The following is a 15,769-nucleotide window of genomic DNA, read 5'->3' on the forward strand; positions in this document are numbered from 1 at the left end:
AAAAAAATTCCGCTAACTTGGGCCAAAAAAATGTCTGAATGGAGCCTTACAGGGGGGTGATCAATGACAGGGGGGTGATCAATGACAGGGGGGTGATCAGGTAGTCTATATGGGGTGATCACCCCCTGTCATTGATCACCGCCCTATAAAGCTCCATTCAGATGTCCGTATGTGTTTTGCGGATCCGATCCATGTATCCGTGGATCCGTAAAAATCATACAGACATCTGAATGCAGCCTGACAGGGGGGGTGATCAATGACAGGGGGGTGATCAGGGAGTCTATATGGGGTGATCACCCCCCCTGGAAGGCTCCAGGGAGACGCCTGTATGTGTTTTGCGGATCCGATCCATCTATCAGTGGATCCGTAAAAATCATGCGGACGTCTGAATGGAGCTTTACAGGGGGGTGATCAATGACAGGGGGGTAATCAATGACAGGGGGGTGATCAGGGAGTCTATATGGGGTGATCACCACAGTCATTGATCACGCCCCTGTAAGGCTCCATTCAGACGTCCGTATGCGTTTTGCGGATCCGATCCATCTATCAGTGGATCCGTAAAAATCATGCGGACGTCTGAATGGAGCTTTACAGGGGGTTATCAATGACAGGGGGGTAATCAATGATAGGGGGGTGATCAGGGAGTCTATATGGGGTGATCACCACAGTCATTGATCACGCCCCTGTAAGGCTCCATTCAGACGTCCGTATGCATTTTGCGGATCCGATCCATCTATCAGTGGATCCGTAAAAATCATGCGGACGTCTGAATGGAGCTTTACAGGGGTGTGATCAATGACAGGGGGGTGATCAATGACAGGGGGGGGTGATCAATGACAGGGGGGTGATCAGGGAGTCTATATGGGGTGATCAGCACAGTCATTGATCATGCCCCTGTAAGGCTCCATTCAGATGTCCGTATGTGTTTTGCGGATCTGATCCATGTATCCGTGGATCCGTAAAAATCATACGGACATCTGAATGCAGCCTGACAGGGGGGGTGATCAATGACAGGGGGGTGATCAGGGAGTCTATATGGGGTGATCACCCCCCCTGGAAGGCTCCAGGGAGACGCCTGTATGTGTTTTGCGGATCCGATCCATCTATCAGTGGATCCGTAAAAATCATGCGGACGTCTGAATGGAGCTTTACAGGGGTGTGATCAATGACAGGGGTGTAATCAATGACAGGGGGTGATCAGGGAGTCTATATGGGGTGATCACCACAATCATTGATCACGCCCCTTTAAGGCTCCATTCAGACGTCCGTGTGCGTTTTGCGGATCCGATCCATCTATCAGTGGATCCGTAAAAATCATGCGGACATCTGAATGGAGCTTTACAGGGGTGTGATCAATGACAGGGGTGTGATCAATGATAGGGGAGTGATCAGGGAGTCTATATGGGGTGATCAGGGGTGATCAGGGGCTAATAAGGGGTTAATAAGTGACGGGGGGGGGGTGTAGTGTAGTGTAGTGGTGCTTGGTGCTACTTTACTGAGCTACCTGTGTCCTCTGGTGGTCGATCCAAACAAAGGGGACCACCAGAGGACCAGGTAGCAGGTATATTAGACGCTGTTATCAAAACAGCGTCTAATATACCTGTTAGGGGTTAAAAAAAATCACATCTCCAGCCTGCCAGCGAACGATCGCCGCTGGCAGGCTGGAGATCAACTCTCTTACCTTCCGTTCCTGTGAGCGCGCGTTCACAGGAAATCTCGGCTCACGCGAGATGACGCCAATCGGCGTTAGTGTGACCTGGGAGCGCCGCAGAAATGACGCCTTTCGGCGTTAGCGTGACGGTAAGTGGTTAATATCGTTATTGTCTGAATATTTTTGATATCGCCCAACCCTAGGATGAACCCCTGTTGTAGGAGCCTGACTGAACGCCCTCCGAGATGGAGAGTATTAGAGATGGCCTTGCGGTTCGCCCGGCGGACGTTTCACGGCGAACTTTGCGTGTTTGCGATTCGCAGAACATGTGAACATATGGAGATATTCGCGCCCTCCATATTCTTTTACATTGTGAAGAACTTTGACCCAGGACACATCCATCAGGTGGTACAGGACAGCCAATTGAGACGCATCAGCACATGGATACCTACCTTATAAATAAACCTGATCTGGCCGCCATTTTACATTCAGTGTTTTGCCAGTGTAGGGAGAGGTTGCTGTGTGGCGCAGGGACAGGCTGTTAGGGACACCAAACGCTAGCTAAGAGGGCCACAAAAGTCCTATTAAGGACTGGTATAGGTGTGCTATCGATACATGTGATATACAGATGGAACAGGGTTAGCACTCCAGCTCTTAACTCAAATTTCTTAACTCATCGCGTTATCTTGAGACAAAAGCCATTGAAAAGCAATTGAATATGTTTGCTTAGATTAGATAACCAAACTCAGAAATCTCAGAAAAAAGGAGTGTTAACTCTGCTCCATCCGTACTTATAATATACTTTTATAATGAGTCAAAAACACATAGATCTATATAGTGATCACCTGGAAGTCAGGGGGCTAGGGGCTTACTAGGGCCATTTTTATAAAAGGTAAGGTTCCGGACGCGGTCGTTCTTGTCAGGGCGGGTATTTGCCCTGTAGGGCAATATCAGGGACAGTTCTTTGCCCACCCTGTCCTTCAATACCACATCATCATCTAGCCCAGGGATGGATGTTTTTTGCTTTCCCTCCGGGATTCATGGATGTGCACTGGAACCCCCTGGATTGTTGTAGGACATATGGTTTCTGATTTAGTGCCTCCGAGCATTTGTTATTGCCTTCCACATCTATGCTTTTTGCTTAACTTTAATAATTTAATTTATTTTCATTTTGAGGGATATCTTTTCCATTCACACGTTCGCAAAATGGGTCCGCATCCGTTCCGCAATTTTGCGGAACGGGTGCAGATCCATTAATTTTCAATGGGGCCGGAATGTGCTGTCCAAATCCGCATTTGTGGATCCGCACTTCCGCATCCATGCTTCCGTTTCCGCAAAAAAATAGAACATGTCCTATTCTTGTCCACAATTGCAGACAAGATTAGGCATTTTCTATTATAGTGCCGGTGATGTGCGGTCCGCAAATTGCGGAATGCACATTGCCGGTGTCCGCAAAACACTTACGGACGTGTGAATGGACACTCATAGTAACATTATTAAAGGTTACGTTTTATCTTTATGTATATTCTAATGGATTGCCTTCCTTGTACAATGTTATAATATACTTTCTATGTTAGAAAGTATATTATAGTGCATTTGTATTGTTTGGCAGTTGTGTGCAGTTCTGCTGCAAAACTGCAGGTTTATAGAGGGACAAGCGTTATTGGAACAAATAAGTTCTACTGGTGTGATATACCAGTCGCCCCCCAAAAAAACTGATTGAAGTGGGGTGTTATATTCCAATATTCTTTCTTTATAGTGCATTTGGGTACTGTATAGTGCATTTGCGCATGCTCGTACGTGAAAATTATATTGCCGATATTTTGCATTGAAAAAAATTATGAATGGAGATTGCAAATTCGAATAATACATCTGGTATGTCACTGTCCATGTTGTGGGACTATTTGTTCACTTCTAGTAATTATTTCTTGGCTGCAAATATGAGCTGAATGTTTTTCAGGTTCGCCTGCCATTAAAATGAATGGGACCCGCAGCAAACTTGCGAACCGTCCCGGCAGATGTTAGTCCATCACTAGAGAGTATATGGAAGAGCAAAAAAGATAAAAGAAAAAAAACATTATCAAACTACAGGGAGTGCAGAATTATTAGGCAAATGAGTATTTTGACCACATCATCCTCTTTATGCATGTTGTCTTACTCCAAGCTGTATAGGCTCGAAAGCCTACTACCAATTAAGCATATTAGGTGATGTGCATCTCTGTAATGAGAAGGGGTGTGGTCTAATGACATCAACACCCTATATTAGGTGTGCATAATTATTAGGCAACTTCCTTTCCTTTGGCAAAATGGGTCAAAAGAAGGACTTGACAGGCTCAGAAAAGTCAAAAATAGTGAGATATCTTGCAGAGGGATGCAGCACTCTTAAAATTGCAAAGCTTCTGAAGCGTGATCATCGAACAATCAAGCGTTTCATTCAAAATAGTCAACAGGGTCGCAAGAAGCGTGTGGAAAAACCAAGGCGCAAAATAACTGCCCATGAACTGAGAAAAGTCAAGCGTGCAGCTGCCAAGATGCCACTTGCCACCAGTTTGGCCATATTTCAGAGCTGCAACATCACTGGAGTGCCCAAAAGCACAAGGTGTGCAATACTCAGAGACATGGCCAAGGTAAGAAAGGCTGAAAGACGACCACCACTGAACAAGACACACAAGCTGAAACGTCAAAACTGGGCCAAGAAATATCTCAAGACTGATTTTTCTAAGGTTTTATGGACTGATGAAATGAGAGTGAGTCTTGATGGGCCAGATGGATGGGCCCATGGCTGGATCAGTAAAGGGCAGAGAGCTCCAGTCCGACAGACGCCAGCAAGGTGGAGGTGGAGTACTGGTTTGGGCTGGTATCATCAAAGATGAGCTTGTGGGGCCTTTTCAGGTTGAGGATGGAGTCAAGCTCAACTCCCAGTCCTACTGCCAGTTTCTGGAAGACACCTTCTTCAAGCAGTGGTACAGGAAGAAGTCTGCATCCTTCAAGAAAAACATGATTTTCATGCAGGACAATGCTCAATCACACGCGTCCAAGTACTCCACAGCGTGGCTGGCAAGAAAGGGTATAAAAGAAGAAAATCTAATGACATGGCCTCCTTGTTCACCTGATCTGAACCCCATTGGGAACCTGTGGTCCATCATCAAATGTGAGATTTACAAGGAGGGAAAACAGTACACCTCTCTGAACAGTGTCTGGGAGGCTGTGGTTGCTGCTGCACGCAATGTTGATGGTGAACAGATCAAAACACTGACAGAATCCATGGATGGCAGGCTTTTGAGTGTCCTTGCAAAGAAAGGTGGCTATATTGGTCACTGATTTGTTTTTGTTTTGTTTTTGAATGTCAGAAATGTATATTTGTGAATGTTGAGATGTTATATTGGTTTCACTGGTAAAAATAAATAATTGAAATGGGTATATATTTGTTTTTTTGTTAAGTTGCCTAATAATTATGCACAGTAATAGTCACCTGCACACACAGATATCCCCCTAAAATAGCTAAAACTAAAAACAAACTAAAAACTACTTCCAAAAATATTCAGCTTTGATATTAATGAGTTTTTTGGGTTCATTGAGAACATGGTTGTTGTTCAATAATAAAATTAATCCTCAAAAATACAACTTGCCTAATAATTCTGCACTCCCTGTATATCAAACTGTGTTGGTAGTGAGGCAGTCTGTGTAGACTTCAGTGCTGTCATTCCTTGTGACAACTTTCGATAGGAGGCGGTCAGTGAGATTCTTCTCATCTGCAGATGTTTCAGGTGGGCGCATCTCGGGGCCTAGAACCAGACATGCCCTCTTGTGGAGGGGATCGATGTCTCTTTGTGTCACGGCTGAGGATGAGGGAAACCCTCAGCCGTGTGCCGACAGATGATGGTCGCTGCTTGACCAGGACAAACAGGATTAGGGAGAAGGTCACCTCCTACAGCGTCCCTAACCTGACCCTAACTCCTACCTGCATGGGCCGACCTTGAAGGTAGGAGGACCCATGCGCAGGAACCTCGGAGCCCTAACTTACCCTCCGACCGGTCCCTGGGCTAGGAGTCAGAGTAAGACATCCTGTTCCTTCTGGATACGGAGGAACAGGAGTCTCACTGGCCAAGCTGCAAGCAAGGGGAAACAAATGCAACCTATGGCAATGGCAGGTACTTGCCACAAGCATAACAGAGACCTACCACAGACAACAAAGCCTGGAACCCATGTGGATGTACTGCCCACAGACAGCAGGACTCAGCACACAAACACACAACACACGGGAACCCAGGACCACAGGTGCAATAAAGAAACATAAAACCAAACACATCTTCCAGACACCAAAGGACATATATATTTGCTTATGACCAGAAGGTTGGCCCCCACTGGCAGTTGGTAAGTAACCAGGAGGATGTCTACAGCCAGCATGGCTGAAACACCCTCTCTGGCTACTGCCTACAACTGAGGCTTTATAGGGCCAAGAGGCCACACCCAACAATCAGACACACCCCATGACTCACACACACTGAAAGGGAGTTAACCCTTCCAAAACCACAGAAGGGAAAACATAACTTAAAGGGGAAGTGTCCAAACAACAAACACACTGTGGCTGTTGCCGCAGGCAACGACATGAGTGGCAAGCGTGTCCTGGGAGTCAGCCCGAAGGCCGGGACACTGCCACCACATGTACATCATACCACCAAACGTTGCCACGGACAGCCACAGTGCAGGGAAAATGTCAGTGCACACCAAACATAAACAAAGTGCACACAGACATACAAAAGTGCTTACAAACGCGCACACAACTCAGAGGGAACCGCACACATAGCTGTTGTCCGCGGCAACCGCACTTGAAGCTAACAACCTTATGCCTCAAGCTGCGGTTGACACTACAACTCCCAAGGAGTCACGGCCAAAACCGTGGCCGTGACACTTTGACCGAGTTGCTTGCCAGATCGGAGCAGGAACCAGGGGGGCTCCGGAACTTCCCAATCATCAATTGGGGGGGGGGGGGCAGAAATGTCCAGGGCTGAACAAAATGCTGGCAAGTCTGCATGTGATCTCAAGATATATATTTTTCCATTCTTTGAGACTATTAATGCAAAGGGATATCCCCATCGGTATGGTATTTTCTTATCCCTCAGACAAAGCAAAAGGGGATGCAACGCTCTTCTCTTTTGAAGTGTCAGCCAGGAGAGGTCTTGATATAGTTGTATAGCTGAACCACGGAATTTAATGGACTGTAGCATCCTGGCTTTAGCCATGATGGATTCTTTAAGTTGAAAGTCATCTGCCCCATCTTCTACTAGTCATCTTCAGGCATGCCAATCTCATATGAAGTTGTTTTGGTATGATAGATAAATGATACATACGGTCAAGACCATAAATATTGTGACATCGACACAATTCTAACATTTTTGGCTCTATACACCACCACAATGGATTTGAAATGAAACAAACAAGATGTGCTTTAACTGCAGACCGTCAGCTTTAATTTGAGGGTATTTACATCCAAATCAGGTGAACAGTGTAGGAATTACAACAGTTTGCATATGTACCTCCCACTTGTTAAGGGAACAAAAGTAATGGGACAATTGTCTTCTCAGCTGTTCCATGACCAGGTGTGTGTTATTCCCTCATTATCCCAATTACAATGAGCAGATAAAAGGTCCAGAGTTAATTTGAAGTGTGTTATTTGCATTTGGAATCTGTTGCTGTCAACTCTCAAGATGAGATCCAAAGAGCTGTCACTATCAGTGAAGCAAGCCATCGTTAGGCTGAAAAAACAAAACAAACCCATCAGAGAGATAGCAAAAACATTAGGCGTGGCCAAAACAACTGTTTGGAACATTCTTAAAAAGAAGGAACGCACCGGTGAGCTCAGCAACACCAAAAGACCCGGCCAGATCAAGAACACTCTCCAGGAGGTAGGTGTATGTGAGTCAAAGTCAACAATCAAGAGAAGACTTCACCATAGTGAATACAGAGGGTTCACCACAAGATGTAAACCATTGGTGAGCCTCAAAAACAGGAAGGCCAGATTAGAGTTTGCCAAACGACATCTAAAAAAGCCTTCAAAGTTCTGGAACAACATCCTATGGACAGATGAGACCAAGATCAACTTGTACCAGAGTGATGAGAAGAGAAGAGTATGGAGAAGGAAAGGAACTGCTCATAATCCTAAGCATACCACCTCATCAGTGAAGCATGGTGGTGGTAGTGTCATGGCGTGGGCATGTATGGCTGCCAATGGAACTGGTTCTCTTGTATTTATTGATGATGTGACTGCTGACAATTCTGCTGATGAATTCTGAAGTGTTTTGGGCAATATTATCTTCTCATATTCAGCCAAATGCTTCAGAACTCTTTGGACAGCGCTTCACAGTGCATACTGCAAAAGCAACCAAAGTTTTTTAAGGGAAATAAGTGGAATATTATGCAATGGCCAAGTCAATCACCTGACCTGAATCCGATGGAGCATGCATTTCACTTGCTGAAGACAAAACTGAAGGGAAAATGCCCCAAGAACAAGCAGGAACTAAATACAGTTGCAGTAGAGGCCTGGCAGAGCATCACCACGGATGAAACCCAGCATCTGGTAACGTCTATGCGTTCCAGACTCCAGGCTGTAATTGACTGCAAAGGATTTGCAACCAAGTATTAAAAAGTGAAAGTTTGATTTATGATGATTATTCTGTCCCATTACTTTTGGTCCCTTAATAAGTGGGAGGCACATATGCAAACTGTTGTAATTCCTACACGGTTCACTTGATTTGGATGTAAATACCCTCAAATTAAAGCTGACAGTCTGCAGTTAAAGCACATCTTGTTCGTTTCATTTCAAATCTATTCTGGTGGTGTATAGAGCAAAAAATGTTAGAATTGTGTCGATGTCCCAATATTTATGGACCTGACTGTATATCAGATAAATGACCAATTAGACTAAAAAGAGACAGAAGTATATAGGAAGGAGGTACTACATTCCTGCCAAAATCCCTGAGTTTATGCATCACAATGTAGACCACCCCAGTATTTCAGATAAAAATGGCTGTTATGTTTTGCTATGAATCTGAAATCTTTAAATGTAATTCATACTACATAAAGTTTTTTTGTTATTACTCTCCCATCCCGTTAGGGAGTTTAACTACTTCATGAACACAAGGTTTTAAGCAAGTACTAACTGCTGACTAGTGTCACTGCCAGTTCTGTGAGAAGGTCTGGCAGACGTTCTTCTCTACCTCTTGTATGATGTTCTTTTGTTTTGGTTTCACTTTGTCATCTCCTTTCCTTCTGCCAGGTGTCACTTATTTAGACTAATCATCTTCCTTTATATTCCCTCCCATACTGCCTCACTTTGCTGTTTATACTACTTCCTGGATGAAGTGTTCCCTGCTGGAGGCTGCTGCTGCTGTTTGCTCAGATAAGTCTTTTACTTTATTGTGTTTCCTTGCTGGCTTGATTCTCGGTGACCCTGACTCCGTCCGTATTAAGTGCAGGGAGCCGGTGGTCGTGTCCCCTCACTATTATAGGGTTTTCAGGTGTCACACAGTCTTAGGTACGTGGGCATGCAATCGTCTACCATTGAGACTCTTACATGTGCATAGCAGTCAGGGAGAGCTCTTAGGGTTTTATAGGGCTCATCTATATGCTCCTTAGTTTGGAATCAAGCCAGTCGGTCGTTTATTTATACGTTCCAGCTATCTGCAACTTCATCCATGACATTATAAACCGCCATAACCGTCTTAAGCATGGATCCAGTTTCAGCTTTGATTGACCGCATGCAAGGTCTTTCACTGGAGGTAGCAGATCTCCGTAAAACTGTGTCTCAGTTTCAGGTGACCGGTTCTGCTGGCATTCATGGAGTTTGTTCCGAGCCTATGATCTCGCTTCCGGATACGTTCTCCGGGGGTAGTGAGAATTTTGTTTGCTTTAGAGAGGCTTGCAAACTCCATTTTCACCTACTTCCCCATTCCTCTGTTGATGAGGAGCAGAGGGTGGGGGATCATCATCTCGCTGCTCAGGGATAACGCTCAGTCTTGGGCCTTTTCGCTGCCGTGGGGGCACGGCCCCTCCGATCGGTGGATGAATTTTTTGTAGCCCTGGGGCAGATATATGATGACCCGTATCGTATTGCTCTGGCTGAATCTAAACTGCGTCTTTTATGCCAGGGTAAACAGTCCACACAGATATATTGTTCTGAATTTCGGAGATGGGCAGCTGATACTGGTTGGAATGATGCTGCACTCTGAAGTCAATTTTGCCATGGACTTTCGGAAAGATTGAAAGATGCATTTGCTTTTCATGAGAGACCAGCGTAGTTAGTCTGCCATGTCTCTAGCTGTTCGTATTGACAGGCATCTTAGAGAGAGAGAGGAGACTACTCTTTCCTATCATATTCAGCCCAAGGACAGTGGGGCTGTCTCATTCAGTGTGCAGGGGTCTCAGTCTGTCTCAATCCCCTCTGAGGAGGAGGCCATGCAGCTGGGTTTGCTTGCCTCTGATAGTAGAGGATTCAGCTCTCAGAGGAGGGTCTGTTTCTGTTGTGGGGGTATAAATCATTTGGCTAATGTTTGCCCCTCTAGGAGATTCATGAAGTTTTCTGAGGGTAATAAAAACAAAACAAAAAAAAACCTCTAAAAACTTTCCATTTGCTACTATTGGCAAGGTTGATGTGGAAATTGAAGGTTTGCCGTATTTCCTTGTAGTTCCCATTTTCTCCTACCTGCCAGGGTGGCGCTAGACAGCAAGAACATTGTTTGTGAGATTTTTGTAGATAGTGGAGCAGCTGTCAATCTCATTGATAATCAATTTGCAACAATGCATGGTTTCCAGGTATGCACTTTGGAAAAGGATATACCTGTTTTTGCTATCGATTCCGCTCCACTTTCTCAAAGATCATTAAAGGGCATAGTTCACAATATCCATTTGAGGATATGTCATGTTTCGTCTTAAGCGGATTACCTACTCCTCTAGTGTTGGGCCTACACCATTGATTGACATAACCCCACCGTTGATTGGCAAGCAAGGCAAATAAATGGTTGCAGTGAGTTTTGCAGAGAGAATTGCCTCACGGCGTCTCTTTCAGAGGTTTCTACCAAGACTGTGCCATCTTTTCTCTCTGAATTTTCAGATGTGTTTTCCGAGAGTGGTGTCCAGGAGTTGCCCCCTCACCGCGAGTACGACTGCCCTATTAATTTCATCCCAGTCGCCAAGCTGCCAAAATCACGACTATACAATCTCTCCCAACCTGAAAGAGTCGCTATACGTACTTATATCTCTGAGAGCCAGAGAAAGGGACACATCCGACCCTCGAAGTCACCTGTTGCCGCAGTTTTTTTTTTTAAAGAAAAAAGATGCTTCTTTAAGACCTTGTCTGGATTTCAGGGAGCTGAACCGTATCACGATTCGTGACCCATATCCGCTTCCTCTGATCCCGGACCTGTTTAACCAGATTGTTGGGGCTAAAGTTTTTTCTAAGTTGGATATAAGAGGGGCATACAACCTAGTCAGGGTCAGGGAAGGGGACGAATGGAAGACGGCCTTTAATACCCCTGATGGTCATTTCGAGAATTTGGTTATGCCCTTTGGTTTGATGAATGCTCTGGCCGTCTTCCAACATTTTGTGAACAGCATTTTTTATCATTTAATGGGGAAATTTGTACTGGTGTATCTAGATGACATTTAGATTTTTTCTCCTGATTTCAAGACTCATGAGGACCACCTATGTCAGGTCTTGCTGATTCTGCTGGAGAATAAATTGTACGCTAAACCGGAAAAATGTGTGTTTGTAGTTCCGTAGATTCAATTTCTTGGTTTTCTTCTCTCCGCTTCTGGTTTTCGGATGGACCCTGAGAAGGTCCGCGCTGTGCTTGATTGGGAGCTTTCTGAGAATCAGAAGGTGCTGATGCGGTTTTTGGGTTTTGCCAATTATTACAGAAAGTTCATTTTGAATTATTCCTCTGTTGTTAAGCCACTCACTGATATGACTAAAAAGGGGGTGGATTTTTCCTCGTGGTCTGTAGATGCGCTTAAAGCCTTTTCTAGTACAAACCGGATTCCAAAAAAGTTGGGACACTATACAAATCGTGAATATAAACTGAATGCAATGATGTGGAGGTGCCAACTTCTAATATTTTATTCAGAATAGAACATAAATCACGGAACAAAAGTTTAAACTGAGAAAATGTACCATTTTAAGGGAAAAATATGTTGAATCAGAATTTCATGGTGTCAACAAATCCCCAAAAAGTTGGGACAAGGCCATTTTCACCACTGTGTGGCATCTCCCCTTCTTCTTACAACACTCAACAGACGTCTGGGGAACGAGGAGACCAGTTTCTCAAGTTTAGAAAAAGGAATGCTCTCCCATTCTTGTCTAATACAGGCCTCTAACTGTTCAATCGTCTTGGGCCTTCTTTGTTGCACCTTCCTCTTTATGATGCGCCAAATGTTCTCTATAGGTGAAAGATCTGGACTGCAGACTGGCCATTTCAGTACCCGGATCCTTCTACGCAGCCATGATGTTGTGATTGATGCAGAATGTGGTCTGGCATTATCTTGTTGAAAAATGCAGGGTCTTCCCTGAAAGAGATGACGTCTGGATGGGAGCATATGTTGTTCTAGAACCTGAATATATTTTTCTGCATTGATGGTGCCTTTCCAGACATGCAAGCTGCCCATGTCACACGCACTCATGCAACCCCATACCATCAGAGATGCAGGCTTCTGAACTGAGTGTTGATAACAACTTGGGTTGTCCTTGTCCTCTTTGGTCCGGATGACATGGCGTCCCAGATTTCCAAAAAGAACTTCGAATCGTGACTCGTCTGACCACAGAACAGTCTTCCATTTTGCCACACTCCATTTTAAATGATCCCTGGCCCAGTGAAAACGCCTGAGCTTGTGGATCTTGCTTAGAAATGGCTTCTTCTTTGCACTGTAGAGTTTCAGATGGCAACGGCAGATGGCACAGTGTATTGTGTTCACTGACAATGGTTTCTGGAAGTATTCCTGAGCCCATTCTGTGATTTCCTTTGTTGAGGAACGGTTGAGACGTATGCATATATCCATGCATGCCTGCAAACACGTGCGGTCATGTATGGTATATATCTGCATACATTAACCACAGCATCATGGGACGATGTGCGCAGATGTGCCCAGCATCTGCGCACGTCTGCCCATGGTGATCCCCAGGGGCTCATGGTGGCCCTTGTGGGAAATATGTGGTCCCTGGAAGCTGTGCCCCCTTATAATCCCCCTTATATTAGTATATATATGTGCCCCCTTATATGTGTCCCCTTATAGTTAGTATATATTTCCTGTATGACCGTGTATATATTGGCCCTGTATGGCAAGTGGGGACATATGCATGTCCCCTGTATGTGATGCCCCAGATATATGCGAGGGTGTGTGTATATATAGATATGTGTGTATGTATTTGCACACGTGTCTATGTATATACACTTATGTCAGCATGACAGTATGTATGTGGGCTTATTGCTGCCCATTCATACCCCCGGTTTTGTATGTGTTTATAGATGTGCCCCAAGCATCTGTGGATATATATATATATATATATATATATGGGCCTATAACTGCCCATGTATGCCCCAGGTTTATAATGAGTATATATGTGTATATAGATGCGCCCCAAGTATCTATTTACATATATATACTTAAATGCCCCCCAGAGGGACAGCGTTTAGCCAGTTCCTGCAGATGGCTGGTGACTTCAAAGGCTAAGAAATCAGTTGCCTTTTGTTGATTTTATCAGCCTAGTTACTTATGTTTGGGACAGGGCTGGGTGTGTGGTGTTGCTAGCCTCAGGGGGCCAACTGGCAGTCCTGAGTGCAGGTATACGTCACAGTGACACTATGATGTCACATCCCTGAGGAAGGAGGAGGGGGGCTGGTTTTGGGCTATAAAGCCCCAAACACAGCAGAGGTGCGGCCTCTTGCAACCAGACTAGATTCAGAGACGCAGGGGAGAGAGCAGCTTCATGATGACCACCTGGATAAGGCCTAAGTATACCTGTGTAGCCCCTACCTACTCCTCACATATCACCCCTGGTCCTGTAACCCCTTACCCTTGCCGTGTTACTGGACACCCTGATCCCCCAAACCCTTGCCTTGTTGTATCCTTGTTTGTAACCCTTTCCCTACCCTGATTAACCCCTGGTGGTAACCCCTGCTCAAACCCTGCCACACCCCCCCTTCCTCACTGTACACTTGCAGGGTATTTATTATCCCCATTGTTAACCCTTTGTGTTTGTGGTCGGTTTACACCCCTGTACTGCCACCATTAACCCTCGTCGTACCCCGTAGGGACAGTATATAGTACTAGGTGGGTGGGCTGTTAATATTGAATGTGTGTATCATATAGTTAGTTGATGGGTGGAATTGGGAACGTGTAGTGTAGTTTAGGACTGTATATTTAGTGCTGTATTGTTAGTATTGCGTGCGTAGTGTATTGTTAGTAATAAATACTGTGTTTGGTTTATAACTATCTGTGTAACGTGTAGTTATTGGCGATAGTTAGTTTAGTAAGGCGCATGCAGCTAGCTTAGTGATCAGTGTAAAGTATAGCGAAGGTATTGTTATTATTATATAAAGGCATAAATGGGCGGAGTCATCAATAGTTGGCTCCTCCCATTTATGAATATTAATTATCGATATTTGCATAAATATTGGTGATTAATATTCCCCCTTTACATCCTTTATAGTAGCATTCCTGTTTGTGGTGCAGTGTCGTTTAAGGGCCCGGAGATCACGGGCATCCAGTATGGTTTTACGGCCTTGACCCTTACACACAGAGATTGTTCCAGATTCTCTGAATCTTCGGATGATGTTATGCACAGTTGATGATGATAGATGCAAAGTCTTTGCAATTTTTCGCTGGGTAACACCTTTCTGATATTGCTCCACTATCTTTCTGCGCAACATTGTGGGAATTGGTGATCCTTTACCCATCTTGGCTTCTGAGAGACACTGCCACTCTGAGAAGCTCTTTTTATACCCAATCATGTTGCCAATTGACCTAATTAGTGTTAATTGGTCTTCCAGCTCTTCGTTATGCTCAAATTTACTTTTTCCAGCCTCTTATTGCTACTTGTCCCAACCTTTTTGGGATTTGTTGACACCGTGAAAATTGGAATCAACGTATTTTTCCTTTAAAATGATACATTTACTCGGATTAAACGTTTGATCTGTCATTTACGTTCTATTACAAATAAAATATTAACATTTGCCATCTCCACATCATTGCATTCAGTTTTTATTCACAATTTGTTTAGTGTCCCAACTTTTTTGGAATCCGGTTTGTATTAAAGAGAGTTTTTCTTCCGCTCCCATTTTGGTACAACCCAACCTGATGTCTCTCTACCTTTTATTGTTGAGGTGGACGCTTCTGAGGTGGGTGTGGGTGCGGTCTTATCTCAGGGTCCATCTCCTGCCAAATGGCGACTGTGTGCCCTTTTCTCAAGGAAACTCTCCTCTGCAGAGAGAAATTCCGATGTGGGAGATAGGGAGTTGTTGGCCATCAAATTAGCTTTTGAGGAATGGCGCCATTGGTTAGAGGGAGCCAGACACCCTATTACCATGTTTACCGACCATAAGAATCTGGCCTACTTGGAATCGGCCAAGCGTCTGAACCCGAGACAGGCCAGATGGTCTTTGTTCTCTTCTAGGTTTAATTTTGTTGTTACGTTCCGCATTGGGGTTAAAAATGTGAAGGCGGATGCCCTGTCACGTTGTTTTCCGGGAGGGGGGAACTTTGAAGACCCGGGTCCCATTTTGGCTGAAGGGGTGGTCGTCTCTGCTCTTTATCCTGATTTGGAGGCAGAGGTTCAGGCAGCCCAGGCAGAGGCTCCTGATCTTTGTCCTCCTGGGAGGTTGTTTGTGCCTCTAGCTTTACGACAAAAGGTTTTTAAGGAGCACCACGATACTGTCCTTGCTGGGCACCCGGGGAGTAGAGCCACAGTGGATCTCATTGCCCGGAGATTCTGGTGGCCGGCTCTTCGTAAGACGGTTGAGGGTTTTGTGGCAGCCTGCGAGACCTGCGCTCGTGCCAAGGTCCCTCATTCACGGCCATCGGGTTCTCTCCTCCCGTTACCCATTCCTTCCCGTCCTTGGACGCATCTGT

The sequence above is a fragment of the Bufo bufo genome, chromosome 10 (assembly GCF_905171765.1).
Source record: "Bufo bufo chromosome 10, aBufBuf1.1, whole genome shotgun sequence".
In the NCBI taxonomy this organism is placed as follows: Eukaryota; Metazoa; Chordata; class Amphibia; order Anura; family Bufonidae; genus Bufo; species Bufo bufo.